Source organism: Mirounga angustirostris, unplaced genomic scaffold (assembly GCF_029215605.1).
Source record: "Mirounga angustirostris isolate CCGP_5_RB_7025 unplaced genomic scaffold, mMirAng1.0.hap1 SCAF_13, whole genome shotgun sequence".
Lineage (NCBI taxonomy): Eukaryota > Metazoa > Chordata > Mammalia > Carnivora > Phocidae > Mirounga > Mirounga angustirostris.
The window spans coordinates 23,538,164-23,563,511 of NW_026991721.1; the positions used below are offsets into that span (position 1 = coordinate 23,538,164).

At 47.8% G+C, this 25,348-nt stretch overlaps 1 protein-coding gene across 5 annotated transcripts in view; it reads right to left on the minus strand.

Moving 5' to 3' along the window:
* Window positions 1-25,348, minus strand: part of LDLRAD3 (low density lipoprotein receptor class A domain containing 3) — a 224,008-nt gene that overhangs the window by 159,786 nt on the left and 38,874 nt on the right. The window contains exon 2 of one of the 5 annotated variants that reach the window (XM_064576631.1): window positions 5,658-5,855. The exons of the other annotated variants lie outside the window; for them this stretch is intronic. The gene's annotated coding sequence lies outside the window, so the exon portion shown is untranslated. The remainder of the gene's footprint in view (window positions 1-5,657; window positions 5,856-25,348) is intronic. 5 annotated transcript variants of the gene reach the window in all.

A 25,348-nucleotide genomic window follows, 5' to 3' on the forward strand; every position in this document is an offset into this window, starting at 1 on the left:
CTGGCCACGATGCAGAGCAGAACTGACATCTGCAAGCTATCGACAGGCCCTGCCTTCCGATTTCTGTCCAGCTGCCTTCGTTTTTATCCTGTCTCCTGGCAATCTGGTCTGCAGGCTCAAGGAACAACAACGCAAGACACAAACATACGTACGGACAGCTCCGCATGCTGTTTTTCAGCTCTCAAATAGAGCCGCCCTAAAACCTCCCCGCAGAATTAACACCCCTCTTCCCACTGCCCGGTGCCAATAGGCATAAAGCTATGGGGCCACTGGAAACCAGCATCTGTTTTCCCGTTGACTCCCTTCTTCGACACGCACAGACGTTCCATGTCCTGGCAAGATGCAAAGCACCAAGGGAGCTGGTCTGCCGTGATTTGTTTATAAACATGCCTGGAAAATCCCCAAAGGTCCCCTGGACTCCACACTGCTCCACCAGACATCTGTCCCAAGCACAGCCCAGAGCCATTCTGCTCTCATCAGACAAATGGCTTCCTGCTGAGCTGCCTACGGGCTGTCATCAAAAGGGAGCCCAGCGTGAGGGTGAGCCTCTGGCTTCCAGTACCTACGCACAGCCAGGTCTCTCGCTCTAACTCTGCACACAGCTCTGCCCCGGGAGAACAGGCCAGTAGCCCCAAACTCTGCCTACCCATCTGTTCAAGGAAGATACAGCCCGGGGAAACTGGTGAGAAGGTATAAAATGTCTCATTTACACAGAATCCACATTTACACATAAATGCATCCTATTTACACTGACACTGAAGGAAGATCAGGTGTAATTTTGCTGCAGGAACAACTGATGGATGGAGCAAGTCACCTGAGCAGCGAGTGAGCCTAGCTGTCTGCCCAGCATCTGCACTTCACACGTTTCTTATTTGCTCTTCGCAGGAAATGCAAAACAGGAACCCCTACAAGATGATAAATGCTTTGTTTCCTTCCCCAAATGAGTTAGCAAAGAAAGCCAATGGCCAGTATTGATGGGGCAAGCAAAGAGAGAGTGAAGAGTTCTAGGAAAAGGACAGCTCTTCACCAGGAAATAGCCTTATAAATTATTTTTGTCCCATATTTATAGCCTCATTAAGGGCCTGAAGCTGTTACTTACATTTTTTAGTTATGCTTCATTGCATTTCATGAGGAAAATTATGTAGGAACGGCATTAATGTCGTGGGGATTTGCAGAGCCTTCAGGATGCAGCCCCTGCAAGGTCCATGGTCCACAGCTCGGCGGGGCGGCGGCGGGGGGTGGGGGTGCTAGATGGCAAGGATGGAGGGCTAGGCTCCTCGTGTGCAGACCCTCAGGGGTGGGCATGGAGCCCCACCACACCCTGCTCCTTGTCCCTCCTTAGGCTCCCCTTAAGAGCCCTTAAGAAATTGGTTATTACTGGTTATTACTGACTTTCCCCTAGGGAAGATTTAACTAACATCTTCTACTGCAGCGCTCAACACACGGCAGGAGTCTGACATCAGTTCTTCTTATTCCTTTACAACAGCCCTATGAAACAGGCAGTCCGTTTTGCAGACAAGGAAACAGAGACTGAAGAAGTAACCTGCCCAAATTCACAGAGCTAGCAGCCGGCACAGAGGTCTGTAAACTTTTCAGGCCAGGCCACAAATATTTTAGGCTGTGTGGGACAGGAGGCCAAGTTAAAGATATACAGGTACTTATATAAAAGGAGGGGAAAAAATATTCCACAAAATTTTTATTGGTGAAATTCAAAATGTTCTAATAATTGAGAACAATTTTCCATGATACAGAGCTACTAAAGAAAAGAATTTGCGGGGGGGGGGGAAGGAGCAGGTAATGTTGCACTTGACTAAGGTTCAAAGTTAGTATTCCCTATCATCAAAAGCTACTGCAAATGTTGAATTTTTTTTACCGTTTAAAAATGTTAAAACCATTCTTAGCTAACCTGCTCTCCCTGTGGGGTCAGCAGCTAGTGAGGTGCCAGGCACCCAGCACACGCTCCGTAAACACCTGCTGACTGAAATAGGCATGACGCATCTGGCCCCTTCTAATTCTGACCCTCTCACGTTCTGCGACTTTATCTAAACCCTACTTGAATCCATTTATATTTCCAAAATACAATGGGTAAATGAGATCGGTTCTGCAGACACTTCTGAGCACACTGGAGGAAAGGGACAGAAGCGAAGAACCACCAGATGAACTCTTACGCACCCCGGTGCCCTCGCCAAGGGCCGACTGCAAGTCAGGCCCAGGGAGTCGGGCCCCGGTGAGAAAGCCTTCTGTCTTTTTAGCTTTGCAATCAGCAGCAGCAGGAAGTGCAAATCGGGCAGTGAAGCTACTCTGAAGGACGAGACAGGGGACAGCTTTATGACCAATTTTATCAGGCTTGCTGATAAGCCAGTCTTAAGAGAGGGCCAATCAACCCTGCACTTAAGCACCTCTCAGAAACAGCCACAGGGTCAAGAAGGATTCTGCTCTGACCCCAGGTTCAGCTCAGCCCTATCTGCCTGGGGATGGCTGTCATAATCCCTATAGTCCCTGGGGACCATTCTGCAGCCTACTTTGCGCTCAGCACAGAGACACCTAGGCAGGGTAAATGTGGAAAATGAAAATACCAAACCAAACCAAGGAATCAGGCCAGAAAAGCAAAATGAGCTTCATTTAGGCTGAAAATCATATCTTTATGAACTCAGGGTAAGGAAGGATTTCTGAAATAAGACTCAAACGCAGCATAGACCGTATAAAGACTGATAAATACGACCACATTAAAGTCTAAAACTCCTGGTCAACAAAAGCTACCACAAACAAACTTAAAAGGTAAGCCACTAACTGAAAGACTGCATCTGCCACATTTATGACCCACAAAGATCACTACCTAGGATTTTCCAAGACTATATCAGGAAATACAAGCCACCCAATAGGAAACAGGACAGAGCGTATGAACAGGTACTTTCACTGATGAGAAAATTCAAATGCCACTTAATATATTCTCGAGCTCACCTGTAATCAAAAAGTAATTAACGGAACCAGAAAGTTCTCTTTCACACCCATCAGACTTGCAAAAATTTGAAGTCTGACATTTTCAAGTGGTGAGATGATGGGGAGCAATAGGAACTCACACACGTGGCGGAGTAACTCAGTAGAGCAACCCGGAAACTTCTTGTGAGGCGGAAGACGCTGCTACCCTTTGACCCCACCAATCCTCTTCTGGCACATACCCCAGGCCCGAGGAGAAATGCACGAGAGAGAGCAGCCAAGAGAAACTTCGCTGTTGGTACCGTTAGGATATAAAATTGCAAGACAAACTGAATGTTCATCAAAAGGAGAATGGATGAAAAAATCAGGACACATTCATATAACGGCATACTACCCAGGGCTTCAATGTAACAAACTGGGGTGGCATGAATCCACAAGCTGAGAAACGTAATGCTCAGTGAAAAAAAAGCAAGTTGCAGGGGCACCTGGGTGGCTCAGTCGGTTAAGCAACTGCCTTCTGCTTGGGTCATGATCCCGGAGTCCCGGGATCGAGTCCCGGGATCGAGTCCTGCATTGGGCTCCCAGCTCAGTGGGGAGTCTGCTTCTCCTTCTGACCCTACACCCTCTTGTGCTTGCTCTCTCTCTCAAATAAATAAATAAAATCTTAAAAAAAAAAAAAAAGCGCCAGTTGCAGAATATCACTAAAATCAAGCTGGAAAACTCTAAGACTTTAATGGATAAATACAGACGCAAAAGTATTTCTTTTAGGGGCACCTGGGTGGCACCACTGGTTGAGCGTCTGACTCTCAATTTTGGTTCAGATCATGATCTCAGGGTCGTGAGATTGAGCCCTGTGTTGGGATCCACGCTCAGTGGGGAGTCGGCTTGAGATTCTCCCTCTGCCCCTCCCCCACACGTTCAAGGGCGTGCTCTCTTTCTCTCTCTCTTAAAAAAAAAAAAAAAATTTTTAATGTACAGGAAAGAAAAATAGCAAATTCAGGGGAGTGGTTACCCTCTGGCAAATGGGATCAGAGGGGACACGATGAACTTCAAATGTAAGATTTCTTTCCTTAAAACAATCTGAAGCAAGCATGACGGAGTATTAGAATTCAGCGGAGCCGGGTGGAAGGCACAGGCTTTGTGTTATTCTTGGTACTTTTCCCCGTCCTTCAAAAAAATGTTTCATTAATAAAATTTATTACAAAGAACAAAAAATATGCTAATATTTGAGAAAAATATCTGAAAGACATATGGAACCATTTACCACTGATACCCTAGCTTCAAAAGCCCCGTCAACTATAAAAGGATGAGAGATAAAAAGGGGCAAGTGTTCACAGTGGGGAAAAAAGAGCCAATGCAAGGACATCCATCTGGGAAATTCGGTCTATCATGAGCTCTTTTCATTTGCTGAAGGCAGCAACAGTCGCAGAATAGTAGCAGCAAATTGTGGAGGAAAAAAAATACACACGTCTCATAAGATAGATTTACCCACCCAACTCGTTAAGCCATGACATTCCGAAAATAAAAATAGCAAGGCCCAGCCAGAAGGTCAGGTATTTTTTAAATACTAACTCCCTGAGACATCGGGGTGGGTGAGGCTGTCTTTCTGAGAATAGCCCGAGCCATCTGCCCCCTCACCCCTCCACGAGGGGCTGCAGGAGGCCAAGCAAAGAGGGGCCCGGCTCTGATCTGGCCCGCCCAACCACAACTGCCAAATGCCTGACTCTCTATAGCTGTGTGACTTCAGATAAGTGAGCTACCCTCTCTGAGCTAAAGTTCCCCGCTTGCAAAACTGGGGTAACCCCACCTCCCGGACAGGGTTGCTGAGGGATAGAGAGAGAGAGAATCTATACATATAATAGATAAAGGGATAAAGTAAATATAATAGGGTAGTTGGCGGATACTTGGGGTTCAATAAACCGGACTGGTATTGGTTACTCCTTCCTTGCCTCCATGCATTCTCCCTGACTCTCCTCGTAGAGCTGGTACTGACTGACACTGGTACTCAGAGGCTAGGACCCTTTTCTCTACCTGCCTCCCTGGAAAGGGCACAGCCCGGGCAAGTGGGGCTGGCTGCCTAAGAGCGCATGTCACCTAGGCGCAAAAAAAGAAGACTTGAGGGAACAGACCCTGCGTTCTAAGAACATAGCTAAGGAGCTCACAACGTGACCTTGACTGTGTCTCTTCTAACACACACTAGTCTCAGTTTGCTAATTCCTAAGAAATAAGTAGCACTTCTTGGATCATCCCTAGGGATCTTTAAGAGCAGCCAAACTATAAACATGACTCCACCCTTCAGGACAACGTGGTTATGACGCAGGTCAAAAGAGAAAGGTACGTGGGCCTCACCATCAGGATCTGGAGGACTTGCTCCGCATCCCCAGGCCTCAGTTTTCCCATGTGTAAAATCAGGCAGGAACAGATGATGTCCAAGTTCCTTTTTAACTCTCAACTTGCTATTCCTGCTTCTGTGGACACAGACCCAGTCCCCATGGCAGGCAAACACTGGCCATCTGCCTGTCCTAGATACATTCCTCAGCATTTAAAAATAATACCTGGGATTACATAGAGCTCCTCCCCTACAGAACCGAAAACTTCCCCTCGAGGCAGGTACTCAAGGCACTTCCTCCTTTTTCAGTACAGAGGGACTTCAGACCCAGAGATCAACCAGCCCGTCAAAAGGCAGGTTCCCACACCCTGGGAACCCAAGAGGCTCTTGCCTGTGCTCGGACACCGCCGGTCCCATCCACCTCTGCAACTGGAGGAAGTCACCTCCAGGGCACCCGGAATCAGACCTGCCTCCCGTTCCCTAGGGACTCAAGGGCCTCTCGGGTTCACTCCGATCATCCACTATCTTCTATCACGCCTCAGCAAATGGACGGTGGCTTGGCTTCTCACTTCCGATCAGGGGAGGAACTCTGCCAGGGAAATCACAAACGCCAGCCTGTTACCACCAAGCAAGGGCAGAATACATACTAACTGGTACGTCTTCTTAAATTTTCTTAAGAGGTTTAATCCATTAAACCAGTCCAGCCAGCTTCTACAATCTGCTCACGCGGGAACACTCCCTCCGCTCAGGGCACAAAGACACGCCCTCCATCACGAGGAATTAGCTGACTTCTTGAGCAAATGATGTTTGTACATCTAGCAAGTGCCAGAGTTAAGCAGTATTTACTGCTGGCATCCCCGCCTCAGTATGCACATCCGAATGAGCACAGCTTTCAGAGTGAGCAATCTACCTTCTAGAGAGACTTGTTGGAATTGGTAAATCAAAGGGCTGACACCATGAAGACTAACCTGTTTGGGTTTTCCAGATTGTGGAGAGTAGCTTATGATGACGGTCCAGAAGAGAAATCGAATTAAAGATGAAAGAGGGATTATAGAGCTTGCCTCGCTCAGGTCAGCCCAGGAGCCCACAAACTCTGAATTCTGATTCCACCGCTCCCCAGCTCAGGGAATGGCTTTACCCTCTGGGCCTCAGTCTCCTCATCTATAAAATGGAAATGGACCAAATACAACCTTGCCAAGCTCTCTGGGCAACCCAAGGGCTGTTCTGGCCATCTGGTACCAGAGTCACACAGGGGCAGAGCTAAAAACATAAGGGGTCTTGGTGTGTTCCCCTCACACCAGAAAACCTAAAATAACTTAAAAGTCAGTGGAAGCTTCTGGGATTTGCACACATTTTATAAGACAGCATGCAGACAGAGGACATAAGATGAGCCAGAGTTCACTTGTTAGAGTTATTATTATTCACTATTAAATAATTACCATTACATAAAGGCTAGATGTAATGTAGGCACGTAATATGCCATTTGACACAAGACATACCGTTCTAGTGTAGTTACAGGATTAATAATTAGAGGAAGGGTGATCTCAAGTATAAGGGACCCACCTCGAAAGGTACACAACAGAATCCCACCAGGCAAGAGGAGACATCAGAAGGAAGCTGCTCATTGATAAATGATTTTCAATAAATCGAGTGTGCCCCACAGGGAGGCTCCGGCTGAGGCTTCTACAGCGCTCCGCGAACAGAGGCAGCTCAGCACCGAGACACTGGGAAGAAGTCCGAGGCCTGATGAACCCAAGACCATGACTAACCTTTCAAAAGGTGCAAATCCTCTAGTCTGCACCATCTTCAATTCCCGGACACCCAGCTGGTTTCCACCCTCCTTTACTTCCTTGAATCTGTCCTCACGAAGCCACCAGTGGCCTCCTAATTGCTCAATCCACAGGCTACTGCTCAATCTTTACTTTATTCACCACTCCACTGCAGTGGCCCGGCTGGCTCACTCACTCCTCCTGAAACTCGGCCTCCCCCACACACCTGGCTCCCTGACCATTTCCCCTCAGTCACCTGGAGACTCCTCTCCCTCCACGCATCCCTCAATGGTCTTCAGTTCTGCTTCCCGTCTGCTTGAGAGTTAGACACGTGTTCCCTGGATAAAGCTGCCTCATCCGCCATTAGGTTCAGCCTCCAGCTCAGCACTCTCCGCTAACTCCGTCCTCCTCCCACAGCTGCACTTCCGTCCCCTACTGCTCAAGATCCTTCCATCCCTAGCACAAGCTCAGCATGTCCAAAACGGAACTCTTGATTTTTCTTCTCAACCTGCTCTTCCTGCCATCACTGGCTTTTCTGTTGGGAGAACCACCAGCCCCCATTCTCCCTCACCACCCCCCCCACATCAATCAACCAGTGCTAACTATTTCCCACCCCCATCCTTCCTCACCATCTCTACCACTCCCAACCCCCCAGTTCGAATCCTACTCTCTTGCCTGTTTTGCATTAATGGCTTCCTCGCTGGCTTTTCCTGGCTCCGGTCTCGACTCCTAAAAGGCATCTTTCACCAACAGTAGAGCAAATCTGACCATGTCACTCACTGTTTCCAATCTTCTCTTGGCTCCCATCCCATTAAGGGTAAGGCCCAAAGTCCTAGGGTCAACATAGGAGGACTGTATGTCCTGGCCAGTCTATCCTACAGTTCAGTCCTAGCCCGCCGGGTGACTTTACAAGCTCCCATCAGACCTCCCAACATAACCTCCGCAAACCTCTCTCTTCGCTTCGCACAGTGCTCCGTTGCCTGTGTGCTCATCTTCCCCACCATGAGCAACTTCTACACCAGCAGAAGAAGTGTGTCCTAATGTAGCCCAGAACCAAAGACAGAATGTTTGTTGGGATGGATAGATGGAGAAAGGGAGGGAAAAAGAGAATGAGGAAATTTTAAATAGTGTGGGTGGACTGGAAATGCCGACGGTGCTTCTTTGTGCTAAAATATTACGAAAATCATTTTCACCAAACATTTTATGGATTATTCCTACAAGTCAGGATTATTTCTCAACCCTGTAGACAGTCCACATTTGTATGCAGCTTAAGATTAATGGAACAAAAACATATTTCTTCATGCTCAGATAATAATTTGATCTAAAGTCATTTATTTAAAAAATGAGAGTGGGGGGAGGAAGCAAAAATATTTTTTATTCCTATTATTATTCTCTTTCCTGAGAGGTCCATGGACCCTGGGATTTTCTACAAAGCAATCTTCATGCCTGGCTTGGCTTCACCTTCAGCCAATCATTCTTCATGGATGAATATAAAATATTCAAAGATAGCCCAACACTTTCGACCAGAACCTGACCATAACCTGAGTAGATAAGAGCCTGCCTCCAGAACTCTTGGGCAAGAGAACTTTGTGTATGATATGGGCTGTCAGCAAGATCTGGCCCAGCTGCCCAGGAAACAGATCCAACCTTCCGGGATGACCCATTCTCTCAGAGCCAGCTCACAAGAAATCACAAGTGGACACGTTCGTGGGGCGGGGAAACAGAACCAGGTTCAGGTGCATCTAGCAGCTGAAAACACCTGTAAGAGTCAGCCCTGTTTCCACTCCATACTGGGCTGGAGGCGGCCTCAGTCAAGCCTTCAGGCCTCCATCCACACGGAGGCTGATTTCCCCTCTCCCCAGGGTAAATCCCAAACCAACAGCACCCTACACTTGGCCTTTGGTTTGTTTCTTTCCGTATCCAGGGAGTAATGACAGCTGTACCAAAGACCGTGGCATTCTGGGCTGGGACTCTGCTCCAGACCAGGCAAAGCAGCAAGCCTTCTGCTAGTGGAGGCAGCGAGGGGCGCCTGGTGGAATGAAGGGGCCTACAGGGGTGTGGTCAAGGCTCTGCCTCCGTCGTCAATGGCCATGGGAGCCCAGACACCCAGGAGCCTGGCAACTCCCATTCCTGGCAGCCCTGACATCCTCGGCACTGACAGTCCAGTTTGTTTACCAGTATGGAAGGTGGCGACTGTCCCCAGGCTCTGGGCGTGAAGAGAAGAATCCTGGCTCCAACGTGAACCTGCCAAGAGTTGAAGTAGTAGCCCTGATCTAGGAAATTCCAGCAGAATAAAGAAACATAATGAAGCAGAACTGCCAACACGGCTTGAGAGACTCTCCCTGTCCCTTCTTTTGTCGATCATGCGCCTTTATGCTAAAGACATGAGAGACCAGGGTTTTTCAAGAGAAATGAGGCAAGGGATCCAGCTTCTCACTGAATGTTGGCGATAATCAGCTCCGACAGGCGCCAACCCCTGCCTGGCACCGCTCACTTTCCTCTGCACATGACGCTTCGCCCCGTGCTACACAAATAATAATGCATTTACAGACAGCAGGGACTTTCCAGCCAGAAGGAAAAATTTCACCTAATTAAATAAAAACAAACAGAAAACCAGTGCCTTTCACCAGTGCCAAGAAGAAGATAGACTACTGATCTTTTGTGGACTTGAGAGGCAGGAATGCCAATCAAGATGATGTTCTTCCTCAATCTTTTAGAGCAATGCTCTGCAACCCTAGCTGCAAAGAACGCCTTAAAAATCAGGAAGAAAAGTGCAAAGAAGAATGGATAAAGAAAATGACCGAGCAGGTCAGAGAACATAAAGACGGCTAAAACACAGAAGGAGAGTGCACAGCCTCACTAGTAGTTAACAAATTCAAGTGGATGTGCCATTTTTAAAAACAATCTGAGAGGCCAAAGCTAAAAAGATGGGTAACTCTGAGAGTTGGTGTGGATGTGAGAAAGCTGGGACTCTCATCCTACCGGTGAGAGTATAAATTGGTGCACCCTCTTGAGGCCATTTGGCAGTACCCAGCACTATTTATAGTGCTTACCTTTGGATTCCATTTCCAGGAATCCATGCTTAGGAATATATAAATGCATAGAGAAACACATAGGGTTTTTCTCCCCCTATATACCTACTTGTCACGCTCAAAACAATAAGAAGTTAAATACGGACCGAGAGAGATAGGTAAACCTGATACGCCGTATCCGTGCTAGACCACAGCCTGTAGGAAGAACATCCACAAGAGGGTCAGAGGGCGGGAAGCAAGCTGCAAAACAATACATATAACAAAAGCTATTCCTGTTGATCTCTAGAGATATACATGATAATATCAGGCACCTGTCTTTACCTTCATTTCTGCAAAGTCCTAGAACATAAACTCTCAGGGAAGAACCTGAAAAGTCTCTTAAAAATAGGAGTATGTTGTTATTGGCATCTTTCCTTTGAAACGAATTCCTTAAAATATCTCCATGGTAAATATGGCTGAAGAAGTTAGAAAAGTAACCAAGATGACCCGGTTGCAAAGCACGGTAACAAATCACTCACGGGCTCACGCACGCACACGCGCAGCTGTTAGCATCTTTAACCTTAAGCAGCAAAAGCCAAAAGGAAAAGGTCCTCCTTGTCGCCAACCTACAACATTCAAAAAAGACGAAGCATTCCCTGAAACTTTAGAGAAGTTGGGCGAAAGCCCTTTTACATGATGATGAAACAAAAAGCCCCAAGTGTTGGCCCCCAGCTAAAAAACTAAAAAAATAAATAACCCAATAGGGAATCATTTGGAGAAACCTGGGCGTGGCTGTTTCTTAATGAGTTATTCTGGGAAATAACCCAAAGGCTTTACTCCCTTCTATTCCGTTTCGGAACACAGCTCCACTCCACAAGAGAGCTCCTGAGCCACCTTGCCACGGCCCCACGCCGCCCTTCCCTCCTGCCAGCACCACATCGGCGGCCTGCGTGGGAGTCCAAGCTCGGACTCTGATCGAGGGGGAGAAATTCATTTGTCTGCTGTGAGGAATGCAGCGTGTCTCTCCAAGGCGTGCTTGTGCTCACTGCGAGCCCACAATTACAGCTTGCTCTGGACTCCTGCTTCCTCACCACTGGATCATCCAGGTGGCAGGAGGCCCCACTTTCTGCTGGAAGACGGGGGCGCCTACAGCAAGAGCGCTGGACCTGGGAGCCCGAGGCTGGTGGGGAGTCTCTGGTCACCAAGGTTCTGGAGTCACCCTCTCAACCTAAGTTGGGTGGAGGGTCATCCCACAACCCACCTCCTGGAAAAGGGGACAGAAATTAGATGTTTTTAACATTGAGTGAAAGGAACCAGACACTCCCAGTCTTGCCAGTGCAGAACCAGGCAAAAGCAATCTCTGATGTGGGAAGTCAAGAAGAGGGGTGGGAGGACCAGGTGGGGTCACAGAGGGGCTGCTGGGGTCTTGGTAATGCTCTATTTCCTGATCTGAGCACTGGTCCCCAAGGTGTGTTGACCTCGTGCAGATCCACCGAGCTCCCCACTAAACATCTGTGCCCTTTTTACTATGTATGTTAAATTTCTGTAACAAGTTTACTTAAATACTAAAAGGAAATATTTCCAATGGGAAGCTAGCTCCCAGGCACTGACTCTGTCCTTTCTTTTCTACAGCCCCAGCCACTGGCAAATGCACTCGTCAAAGTCACGCCAAGTCCAATGGTCGCTGGTGCCATAGTGTGGTGACGGGCAGGGGACTGGCAGTGTGAGCAGTGGGGAATGGAATGTCCAGCATTTATTTTTAATTGATTTGCTCATTTTCTCCTATCAAAACAGCCTCACTGCTTTTCTCCAATGCCCAAAATGGCATCAGCCCCACCCGGATAAACCCCAAGCACGCAAACTTCTCAGGCCTGGCACAAGGCTCTGCGGTCCCATCTACTGAACCCGTTTGAAGAACGAGCCTGCAGGAAGCATCCGGAAGGCCTGCCAGGCTGCTCCAGCTCTCAATCCAAAACGAGTCTAAACCAGGGGTGTGACTCCTCCTCCAAGCCAACACCATATCCAGTCACCTTTGCCCTCACTCCCCAAACTCTCCTGGGGTCCGTCTTGGTTATCAGGGATACTTGGGGTCTGAATAAACTTCTCCATGTGTTTAGTTTGGGGGGTTGCCCTCTTTTGTCAAACAAAAAGGGTTTTTGTTTGTCTTTCACAAAAAGACAAACGTAGAGTTTACAGAAAAATATATGGAGAGAAAAGTGATCCAGAATGATTTATAGTCGATGAGCCCACAAAGTAGGCAACTGAAGGCTGATCTCTACCTGAACCTAAGTGAGAAGTCTGAACCTGATTCTTTCCCTCTCTCTCTCTCTCGCTCCCTCCCTCCCTTGCTACAATCATCCTTTCAAAAAGGCACTGCCAAGTTACTACCACCACTGCCCAGATGTTCAGGGAGAAGAGCCTCAGCTCAAGGAAAGCACAGTTGGTTGTTGCTCACCAGCAAGGAGGCTGCTACTTCCGGAGGGCACGGCAGGAAAGCACGGAGCAGCGAGGACTGCCACCCAGCCAAGGGGAGTCTCTGATCTGAAGACATCATCGGGATACCCACCCATTGCATCCTTCCGGCAACTCTGATTTATCTGGCACAACGGGGACCATCGTTTTATATAACGGTGTTACCGCATTTTCATTAAAGGCCAGGTTGATAATACCATGTATTGTGTTTCCTACACAGATATATTACGTTCCTGTCCAGCACCCCTCTCTGTCTGTCTCTCTCAGATCAGTTTCTTATGTGCCCACGAAACAAACAGCTTCTGTTCGAACTTCAGACCAGAGCAACTCAATCTCCTGACACCTCCCCCACCCCAGGAAAAATCCCAAACTTGTATAAACACGGAAAGACCTGCTCCAAGCTCAGACTGAGAGCAAGGCGGGTGGTGAGATGTGCAAGGAACACCTCAGGCCACGCTCACCCGACCCAAGAATCACAGACCCACACAGTTCAGCAGCAAGCCACAGATCCAAAAATCACACAGGAAAGCCTGAAAAAGAAAGAATCAACTGAAGACTTAAAAAAAAAAAAAGTTTCTTTATTAAGGGGGGCCGGAAAGGGGGTTCCAGTAAACCCAGACTTGATCAGCTGTCTTCCGGTGCCTTCCAGATGCTAGCAGACAACACATAAACAGGAGGAGCTGAGCCCCGGAAGGTCCAGCCTCAGGGGTCAGCAAAGCTGGTCAGTGAGAGTCCGGAAGACTTCAAGGAACAAACCTCGAACGCACTCCCTTGGGGGTTACAAGCATGTGAGGAGGAGAGCAGGGAACTGATTCTATAAAACACCATCCAAAGGAAAAGACGCCCGTCCTTCAAAGTCCCTCATCATAAGCAAGCTGCCAAGAGGCTGAGGGACCCTGGGAGCAAGCACATACTTTCAGGAAAACATTTGCTTTCACCAGACTCCTCTGAATCAGGCGCTATCCTCAGTACTTACTAAAGAACAAGAGAGAAGAAAGCCCAGAAACATTTACAAGACCGGTTAGGTCTCAGGATGTCCATACAAATAAGAACAGCATCTCCAGCCCTACGTACACCAAATATAATCATTGATGGGCAAGCCAATGTAGACACAGATCTTTTTATAGTCCAAAATTAAGAAGTAACTTCAGAACTGTCACAGAGAAATAGGAATTTAAACATCCCATGGATTTCCATTCTCTGCCCCAAGCACCGTGCTTTCTTCCTACTTTTTCCACCCACAGTGTTTCCCCGGTTCAAAATTCCCAGAGGTTCACATCTTTGATAGAGATAGAGCATTCAGAATTCCTAATCTCTAATTACTTAGACTACAGATGGGAGGTGATCCAAAGACACTGATTAAACTCAATAGGAGGAAACTACCTTCAAGGACAGCAGCAACAAAAAAGCATTTCGTGTTGACAACAGCTGTGGCTCCGCCCACCTTCTTGGACCACAGCTATGCAGACGATGAAGTCACACACTTACAAGTGCTGGTGACAGGCCACCCTTCCCTGCCTACATCACAGCACACCCACTGGGTGCTAGTGCCTTGTGGCATCCCTACTGACCACATCCTATCCTCATTTTACAGATGAAAAAACTGAGGTTCAAGATGCCAAACAAGCTGCAGATCAAGGTCCATCTGGCTCACCAAACACTCTTTCCTCCACCACCATCGTGTTCCCAAGACAGCACAAACAGACCGCCTTATTATGAAGAAAGCATGTGCTGCAATGCCACCCTTTCAAAGTCACAACTGGAGTCTTCTTGGGAGAGCAGAACTTCTGACACACAAATCCTAACAATTATATATCTGAAGTGTGGGAGAGCCTTCCAGTCTGAAACTGGGGAACTGCTGTGTTCTCACCACCAAACTGCCTGAGCTAATGTTCTCTCTGACAATGACACGGAGCCGCTGTACCGGGTTCACAGAACAAGGTGCTTATATTTAATATCGACCCGTTACCGGTTTTGTGGTAAGCATTCATTCAGTTAACTGATGCATTCAATCACCCAAAAAGAACTTACTGATCACCTAATATACTTCAGGTTGTGGCAAGTACAAGATATGAGCACACTCAAAGCCTACAGTTAACCAGAAGAGAGGACGTGCACCTAAGTCACCGTAATTATAAAACCTGGGGTCTACTGATGCCATAAGAAAAGAGTAGAAAGTAGGATGTAGGAATCACTAAAAGGGAAACATGTATTTCAGGGAGGCACTGTGGAATGCTACACAGCACAGTTTTCAACCAGGCTGGCTTTGCAGAGCGGGTAAAATGTAGACCTACATTCCAGACAAAACGTTAAGCTAAGGCAGAGGCAGGAAACCCAGCAGTCACGAAGAGGAAAGAGGGACAAAAGGCTGAGAAAAGCTTTAAAAGCCAGGCTGTGGAGTTCAGGCTTCACTTCGCACAGTGAGAAACCAACAGCAACAGTCCTTTGTTTACTATTACTAAGTCATCTCTACACCCAACGTGGGACTCAAACTCACAACTCCAAGATCAAGAGCTGCGTGCTTTACTGACTGAGCCAGCCAGGCACCCCAACAGCAAGTTTTTTTTGTTTTTTGGGTTTTTTTTAAGATTTTATTTATTTATTTGAGACAGAGAGAATGAGAGAGAGAGAGCACATGAGAGGGGGGAGGGTCAGAGGGAGAAGCAGGCTCTCCGCAGAGCAGGGAGCCCGATGCAGGACTCGATCCAGGGACTCCAGGATCATGACCTGAGCCGAAAGCAGTCGCTTAACCAACTGAGCCACCCAGGCGCCCTAAAGATTTTTTATTTATTTATTTGAGAGAGAGAATGAGAGAGAGAGAGAGCACATGAGAGGGGGGAGGGCCAGAGGGAGAAGCAGACTCCCTGCCGAGCAGGGACCGATGCGGGACTCGATCCCGGGACTCCAGGATCATGACCTGAGCCGAAGGCAGTCGCTTAACCAACTGAGCCACCCAGGCGCCCCTCGAATGCATTTTTAGTCCAGATATCTTACCTTTCTGTTAGGTTAGATTTTTCCTGGTTATGTTTTGTCAGAGTTTAAAACTTCTCAAGAGTAAGCAACAAAAGAGCAAAATACAGTGCTCAGCAAAAACCAAGTTAAGATGAGTAGGACCTGGATCTCCTCTGAGTGTTTCCATCTGGAGAGACTCTGGCTTCTTGGAGCTTTCCCCTTTCTCCCCTTCCATCTGCCTGGGCTTGTGTCTCTTCAGTGTCTTCTTCTTTTTTTTTTTTTTTTTTAAGATTTTATTTATTTGAGAGAGAGCACATGAGAGGGGGGAGGGTCAGAGGGAGAAGCAGACCCCCTGCCGAGCAGGGAGCCCGATGCGGGACTCGATCCCGGGACTCCAGGATCATGACCTGAGCCGAAGGCAGTCGCCCAACCAACTGAGCCACCCAGGCGCCCCCAACAGCAAGTTTTTGAGCAGAGGAGTGACATGAGGTAATACTTCAGGTAGGTTAACGTGACAGCCCCACACAGGAAGACAGCGGGGTAGGGGAGATGGTAAGAAAATCTGGGTGGGAAGCTACTGGAAATGTTTAGGCGTCTATCTGTGAACCAAAGAGTTGGGCCTTAATTTACTAACACCAACAGATAGTCCCCCTTCTAACAAGAAATATTACGAAAGGTTGGTCAAAGTTAAATGAATAAATACATTGAGTTTCTATTCGCTGAAGGAGGAAACAACGCAAGTCATCAATCTTTGGCTCTAGAAAACAGCAGATGGTATTTTTGGCAGCAGATCCACTGCCCTAGTTGCACGTGTTGCTTAGGCTAAGGGTGCACTTTGTTTGCATTTCCTTAGGCTGCACCACTAGAGCGTGGGGCAGGCAATCCCAAAATGTAATTAGCAATAAAGAAAGTTACATTGGGCTTCAGATTTGCTCGTTCACAAAACCCAGACACAAATACACCCGTGGAGAGGACATCCTTCCATCTCCTACACTCGGGGCATATTCTGAGGCCTCAGCACTCCGTACACAATCCTGACCAGTTAGTTTCCTTCAACTCTTCAAAACCCCAGAGGCAACAAACACAGATTTTAAAAAAGCAGAATCAGATTGGAATTGGTGGGTATGTGTGCAAAGCTGGAAAATTCCTGATCCTGGTTACTGATTTCTGGAAAATAACTGCTTTTGTAAGACAAACAAAACAAGCCTTCTGAAAACTATGTTTTCTTAGACCTGCCTCTTGATGTGCTTCTTTCCGTAATAATAATAAGAACAAAGAGGCTCATGCAGGAGATGAAGTGACTCATGGCGTTTTCTGCAGGGATTAAATTTCTGCTACATTCTGTAAGCAAATCAATCACAGAAGGAATGGCATGTGCATTTGAGCAGCACCAAACCCACTCATGGGGGTCTAAGCATGGGATAGAACAGGGCGGGAGATCCATTCTTTCCAAAGAGCTTCATTTCATCCTCCGATTCTACCTTCACCCCTTTCGAAAGAACTCTTTGGCGAGGGCAGGGGGACATCCACCTCTGTTCTACTGGAAACTGATTTTTTCAGGGAAGAGAGTGAAAAACACCACAGTCCCATCTTCTGTACTATCTTCTTAGTCTTCTTTTCAGCCAAGAGACCATGACGGTCCACAAAATTCTGCAAGGAGAATTCATCGTAGGTCTTGCTGATAAGGACTGTTCCCAAACCAGTGGACCTAAACTGGAGTCTGGAAACACTTGATTTTAATGAAACAAGGTCCATCTCGGGGCAGAAAAGGGATGTGGAGCCTAGGAAGTGATGCCAAGATATGGAAATGAGCTCTCCAGGGAAGTTCCAGGAAGAAAAAGGTGGAAAAGCAACTATGGAACAGCATGTGGGAGAAGGACAGGCGTTAGAACAGTAAGATCCGTTTCACCAGGTACCAGGAAGCAGGAGGAAAATGAAGGTGCATACTTAGGCATTGATCTCAGGCTGCTGGAGAAGGCAGAAAAAAATACAACGGAGGGAGCTATCTGGTACAGCCCCACTCGGAGAAAAAGGCAGGCAAGAGAATGGTCGATTAAAAGAAATAAAATCACTACCATACACTATTTTCATAACCAAAGTGGTAAGAGACCGCTATAATCTCCACAGTTGTAGTTCTGCTGTAAAAACATGTTTTTAAAAACAAGGCCTCAGCGGAAATAGAAAGTCCAAGCTGGAAAGCCTACAAGGAAAATAAAGCAGTACTTCTTCTGCACACAGCACAGTTTCCTGTAGAAATGCAGTGAGTAAAAAGGGATTAATTTCTTAGGAAGACAAAACAAAGGCCTCAGTTCTCTGGAACATGCTTATTAATACTGAGCCAGTTAAACCCAGGCCTTTCCCAGTTGCAGTCCACCGGCCCATAAATGTTTAGTAGGAGGAGACCCAGGCACACAGGCACACACCCACCATGCTCGAGCGCCACAGGACTGGGAGACCCGCACAATGGGCCATGCATTTGCAAACCCAATCTTGCAAGAGGAGCATTTCTTTCTTTTTTCTTTCTTTTTTTTAAGATTATTTATTTACTTATTTGAGGATAGGGGCAGAGGGAGAGGGACAAGCAGACTCGTGCTGAGCTGTGATTGCGCTCAGGACCCTGAGATCACGACCTGAGCTATAACCAAGAGTCAGGACACTCAAGTGACTCTGCCACCCAGGTGTCCTGAAATAGGAGCATTTAAAGCTTTGGTCCCTGGGCTCAACCAACTCCTGGGGGAAAAAAGCTCTCTCCAGATTCTCTAGTCCTCATTATACTTTTCAAGCCTTGAGGCGGTCCCAAGGCCGAATGGGAATCCCATGTTCTGCAAAGCACCCTGGAATTGGGATGAGGGAGGCTTCTCTTTAGCAATAAGCCCACCTCCCGTTGACAGCACCGACTCAATCCAACCCATGTTTTCCGACGTCGGGGTAGACACACAAATGGCTTTTTGAGAGCATCGAGGATTCTACCCAATTTGTTTCCCAATGCTGCCTGGTCTGTGTAGCCAAGCGTTCTTTACAACTGATAAATAATATGCCCTCCCCGAATATAAATGGCTCTGATGATAATTACCATTTATTGAGTGTTCTCTATGCGCCAGATGCCTTTACAAACATCTAATATTTATAACAGCTTTAATCAAAGGAATCATTAGCTCCATTTCACAAATGAGGAAAGGCTGCTCTGGGAGGTTAACTATCTGCCCAAGGTCACATGTAGTAATTGAGGATCCGGGCTTCATACCAGGGCTGAGTCTGCCTACAATTCATTTTGTCTTCTGCCCGACTCTCTCATCCGGCCACAAAAACATGACCACGGGAAAACCCAGCCAGCTCACACCCTCCTCGCAGCACCCCACAGAACAAGAAGCCTGCATGTCCACCTACAAGATTCTCCTGCAGGTTTCCCCCGAAAAAGAAAATTTATGAGGATTTTACAAAAATCACTGGTCTGCAGAGGCTGCAAAGTGACTTCCAGTTTTAAGAACTAACAAGAATCTCCCCAGAGCCGATTATGAAAGCTGATGCAGCTCATAAAACAGACCATAAAACCATTTCTGTTATATTAGTTTTGTGTTTCTCTTTTCTAAAGGCTCGTCGGGGGGGGGCGGGGGGTGCTGCCGTGGAGAGGCCTTCCCACGGCCTGCGGTCTGCCCACACCCAGGGAAGCCTGAAGACTTGTGTCTTGGCCTCTTTCCTTCCTTGCCCTCATCAGAGGATCTCAAGTTGGTACAAAGGAAACATCATTAACCAGCCTCCTCTACCAGAGGGTGATCTCAGATGGGTCCCGGGAGCCGGTTCTCATTTACTTAAATGATTGAGATCTCCAGTTACTCAATCCTGCAACACTGGCCAGCAGCTATAATTGCAAAGCAGGTAGGCTAGACTCACCAATCTGCCAATGTGGTGCCAGCTAACATTGCAAATTACAGGGTATAAATTTAGCAGGGTGGGTCCTGACACACATTCTTGCAAATTACATGTTCCCTCGCTCCTACAAAGCGCATTAATTACCCCGGGTGCGTGCACTGTTTTCCACTTACCGGGGGCTTTCGGGAGAGCTTGAGAGCAACTCAGAGTAATCTGCAAAGATTAAAGCATAAATAAGTAATGCCCACTGGGGAGGTGAGACTTTTCCAAAACTCCGGAATTGGGATTGTTAACGTTCTCCCCACGGATAGAAAGCCCTCTGTGTGGAGTTGAAAACGGACTGACCCGAATGGAGACCCAAATAGGGGACCAGGAGAGCTGAAAACTGAACATGCTGGTGATGTAAGAGCAGCAGCTTCGTTCCTCTTGCGGGGAGAAGAACGCACATCAGGTGCAGCAGGGCAGATGCGGCCCGAAGTGAGGGCTGGACCCATGGGCTCTAGCCCATCAGATTTCACCCCATGTAACAGAGCACTGCCTACGTGCCAGGCACTGAACCGCGTGCAAGAAGCCTGCATTTTCACTGATCTGTCCCTACAGCCGCACGAGGCAGGAAGGAGCTAGTGCCAACTTTATGGAGGAGGGAAACCGAGGCTCAGAAAGTTAAATTCCTTGCCCAAGGTCACACATAATCAGAGAGTAGTGGAACCAGGTCTGTGTGACACTCAAAGTCCTGCTCTGCAACGCAGGAACCCCCGCAGATGCTCGTCAGGGCTCTGGGGGAAAGAGAAAACACCCCCCCGCTCATTCAGTGCCTCAGATGGGCACACAGCTCGGTGCCTTCACGGGAGCTGTTCCATCTAATTCTTGGAACAGCTCTGGGAGGTGTCCCATCCCCTCGACTGCATCCATGAGAAACCAAGGCCAGGAAAAGTCAAGATCATCCAGCTCCTAAGTAGCAGAGCCCAAAATTTAACCCCTCTAGAAGAGCTCCTAAATTCTTTTCCCCTCACTGGAGTTAACTGTAAACCCAATAACCAGGCAGCCTATGTGCTTCAGGGTGAAAGGGGGCCAAAGTGCTGGAGCTAGAGGACTATATGAAATGGGACTGCGCACAAGGGCCCCGAGCCCGTACTTGCAGCGGGATGGGGAGTGAGCTGGCCGTTTTCAAAGCACAGCTATCGTAGCCGCTGGTGGTGGGTTTTTTTTTTTTTTTTAAGATTTTATTTATTTATTTGACAGAGAGAGACACAGCGAGAGAGGGAACACAAGCAGGGGGAGTGGGAGAGGGAGAAGCAGGCTCCCCGCAGAGCAGGGAGCCCGATGCGGGACTCGATCCCAGGACCCTGGGATCATGACCTGAGCCGAAGGCAGACGCTTAACGACTGAGCCACCCAGGCGCCCTGGTGGTGGGTTTTTAAGTTACTCGGTTGGCATTTCTCCTTCTGCTTTACCGGAATGAGCTCTCTCTCGATGGCTACCATGTAACTGGACCCTAATCAGGGGTCCTTCCCTCTCCAGCCAAAGGAAGGCTATGTGATCGAAGCTGAACTGAAACGAAGTCTCCTTCCCTGAGTGTGACTTCTCAGACAAGAGGCAAAGGCACCGAAAACAGCCCATTCCTTCCAAGAAGCAGACGAGGCAGGACTCTTTTTACTGTAAGACGAAATCTCTCTGACACGACCCTGCTTGGAAAGCTCACAGGTTTCCTGATGGAAGGGATTCCACTGTAGCCAGAAAGCAAGGCTGAGAAAACGCAGGTAGTATGGGGGGAAAGCAACACGTGAGTTCCCTAAGATCTGCGTACAGTCTACATTTCCACGGAAAAGGGTTCTGGAAGGGAGCGTGGCTGGCTTCCAGAGATACATGCTCACTCCAAGAGGAGACACTGCCTCGACTGACCAGATACGTTAAGATCAGGCCTTCCTAAAAGTGACTTGTCACAGCCAGACCAGCATCTTGCGCATCTAATATCGATAGGACATTTCCTCTCAGTAATCATCATTTGGTGGATTAATTAAGCTTGGAATTCCTGAGCCCTCAAGGTCACGACCTCAATCCTGACTCCAGGAAATTGCACATTCTTTGCCAAAATTGGAAATGTGTATGGCTTTACCTAACCAAAATTGTACGGTAACCTAATAACATGTGCAAGGTTACACTGCACCAGAAGGCTAATGAGTAAAGCTGACAACTTGTATAGGAAATGGCTGTCCTTATATTAATAAATATGTAGGAGGACTGTGAGCTTCTGTTGTATAAATATCACCTTATTACTTAGGTGGTCGCTCTCCCATTCTTTTCTACTAAGAAGTGGGAAGCAATGGGGTAGGTACACCATAGGGGCCCTTGACCCACTTAACCAGGCCAAGATAAAAATCAGCGGAAAGCCATTTATCTGGAGCAACAGTTGTGAACTCCTGAGGCCCCTTCTGTGAGGTGAGACTTACTGCCCTGCAGCTAGGTAAGATTCTGGGGGACCCTCCCCAGTCTGGGAGGGGCCTGACACCTGGATTGGGAAAATCCAATATGGCCCAGGGTGGGTGCTAAGACAAAGAGCCAGAGCCTTTTAAAAAAAGCAGGGAGGAGGGCAGTTAACTGAATTTTCAACAACAAGTAACAGGAAAAATAGCAATAGAAGTTATTTCTCACAATTTTAATTTTTTGGGAGGTCCCCCGAGGTATTTTTCACAATTGTAATGGGGATGGAGGCCATCTGTCATACAAAGCAGGCTGCACTTTGACTCTCAAGAGACCATTTCCGCCTAGTAATTCGATTAAAAGATATTTCTTTGATAAAGACAATGCACAGTAATGCATAAATGGAGCTTTTTAAAGACGCCCTCCACAGAACCTTTCTGTGGTAAATGGCCTCAAGCGTGCAACTTGGAAATACGATAGGTACTTTCCATTGTGAGCACGCGTCGACATGACACTCAAACCTCGAAACATTATGGATTTAATACCTGAACGGTCAGACTCTGGAAGACAACCACCTTCTCCTCAGAGTCATTGCTTTCTCCAAGCTCTCTTTCCAACCACAACCTGCTTTTCCGGGCATGTTCCTGACAGAGAAGGTCCCACTGAACTGCTAGATCGCGCAGCCCTGGGGTCTGGGTAAACCAGTTCTACCGTGTCAGCAGCCAAGACTTCCTCCAAGAGGCAAGGGCTCCACGAGAATGTGATTATCCACATCCTGGCTTTACCAGGTCCTGCTGCTCACCTCAAGGCTGTCTGAGTCATCCTTCCTTCCCTCCTGTATCTGACTCTTCCCCACTCTGCCTGGACCGTTACGGCAGCTTCCTACCCAAGCGCTGGGCCCCTGAGCTCTTTCCCCGCAGAGACTCTTCACACTGAAGACTGATCACATCGCTGTCCGCACACCATGTCTCCCCCCAGGTCCTACATCCAGAACCCCACGGGCTACAAGACTCTCGGCCTCCATGACTGAGGTTTCACCTACCTTTTTACCCCCCTCACAAGCTACACTCTAGACACCCCACATAATCGCCCATTCTCTAAACGTGCTTTTTAACAGTATGAAATATTTCAAACATATAAAGAAGTAGAGATTTTAACATAGTAGACTCATATACCTAGATCCCCACATTCACAAACATTAATATTTTGCCATATTTCATCTTTCTTAAGGAATAAAACACCACTGAGATGGATGGTTGAGAGGCCCCTCCCAACTATCATCCCAGAGGTAACGACAATCCTGGTGTGTATCTTTTTTTTTTTTTTTAAGATTTTATTTTATTTATTTGACAGAGAATACGAGAGAAGGGACACAAGCAGGGGGAGTGGGAGAGGGAGAAGCAGGCTTCCCGCCGAGGGCAGGAACGACTGAGCCCCCCAGGCGCCCCATGTGTATCTTCTTTCTGTTTTCTACTTTTACCACACATGCATAATTCAATCACGTGTGCATTTTATATATATACTATATATTTATATATACACCCAAATATAACATACATATGGGTGCATATATATATAATGATGCACATACACACACTGTATACATATATACTACATGGACAAACAAATAAACATGCAGTTTTTGAGGTTTTAAAATAAACTCAAGTGGCCTACATCACAGATCTTTCCTCTTTCCCACTCTAAAGTTCTTTAGAGATTTGCCCACATCAGTGTGTAAAGATCTAGGCTATTCATTTTATGCTAGATAGCACTCCACTTTATGATGGCGCCATCTATTATTTACTCAGTCTCCTTAAATGGTCAGTAAGACTGTTTGCAAGGTTTCACGAATGCAAACAGAGCCACGGGGAACATCCTCGCACACGTCTCCGCAGGTACATGCAGAGACCTCTTGAGCCACAAGGTTGGACCCACAGGACACATGACTCACCTTTCCTAGATGTTGCTGTGCCCAGGGCCCCTGATGAGTGGGTCACGATACTGTCGCTTGTGCTGGACCCTGACCACTGCTGCCTGCACCCGAAAGGGGCCTCCATCCAAGATGGGATTGCCAGGGGCCAGGGGCATGCATGGCATGCCCAGAAAAGATGAAGAGGTGGCCCGTAATTCTTCCCTTAGGGTCTTTAGGAGTAGGGCCCATGCTGGCCAGTGACACACGGGAGCTAAGTTGGAAGAGGAGGAGGGAGAGGGGGCTGGGATGGTGTGCACACAAAGCCTGAAGGCAGGAGTGGGGTAGGATGAGAACACAGCAGGCATGCAAAGAGAAGCCGAGAACACCTAGCAGCGACCGTGCAAGTGTCAAGACAGATGAGCAACGGAGCAGCCTCAGTCTGGGCCCCGGAGGAGTAGCCCTGCTTTAAGCTCCTCTCACCAGGGGGAACTTCTTCAAGGATCAGTAGATGTCACCTCTGCCATAAAGCCTTCCTCAGTCCAGCCAACAGAATCACACGCTCCCTCCTCCGTGCGCACAGCACTCTCTGCACCTCTCTTGGAATGCTCGGTCGGTTCCAGGCTGTACCCAGGTAAATGACTGCACAGTGGCCCTCGGCACAAAAGGGTAAGAGCCCCAGTGGTACACACGTTCCACCATTATTCTGCCCCCTGTACACTGGCAAGCATGGGGCTCTGCACACATTAGGTGCCCACTCACTGCTTCACGACTGAACAAAAGCTGGGAACACCTGAAAAGCAGGGCGCACGCCATCTCCCTTTTCACCAAATATCCAGGGCTTTCCACAGTGTCGGGTACAGAGTAGGTCCTCATTAAATGCATGCCCAACAAGTGACTGAAATGTGGGCTTCCGTGAGCCCACGCATCTGCCTGAACTACTCTCCCCGGGCTCGTACCGATGATCAAATTTCAAAGTGGAGGTGACCAGGCCAAAGGATAATTTATCTCCCTAAAGAGGCTAAGTGTCAGTTAAATTGCTGTATTTAATAGGGCCTGACTTAGATGGGCCATTCTGAACAAAAGCAATAACCGGCCCGGTAATGAGCCTGCTTTAAATTGCTATTACCGCTACTACACTGAGTCCCTGGGATTCCTTGAGCCGTCAGACCCAGGCCCCAATCAGAGAGCTGCAGCCTTCACAAATAAGCCCCACGCTCCCGGACCCCCACCTTCCACCTCCCTGGACCCACGAGGACAGTCTCCCAGGGAATTCAGGGTAATCCTCTCCAGAGGTTCATTCCAGAATTGTTTTGGTTGTTTTGTTTTTAATCATCTTGTCCACCAGGCTCTAAGTGATCTCAGCACACAAGCCTGACAAAGGGTGAATATGCTCCGGCCCAGAGGAGACAGAGCGGGAAGGCCTCAGAGAATCAATCTAGGATTAAATGTGTTTATTCTCTTTCTTGGGTGCATCCAATACTTATTAGCCCCGAGGAATGTTTGCCATCATCAAAGGAGAGGGAGGGAAAGGGCCTTTATCTGCCACGACAGATTATAATCTCCAACAGATGAGACGAACAGAAGGCACACGCATACTGAAACTGGAAGACAAAGGAATGTGTGCGACCAGAAATCAGCTGAGTGCTTCAGTTCAAAAGGGCAGTGGAAAACACCT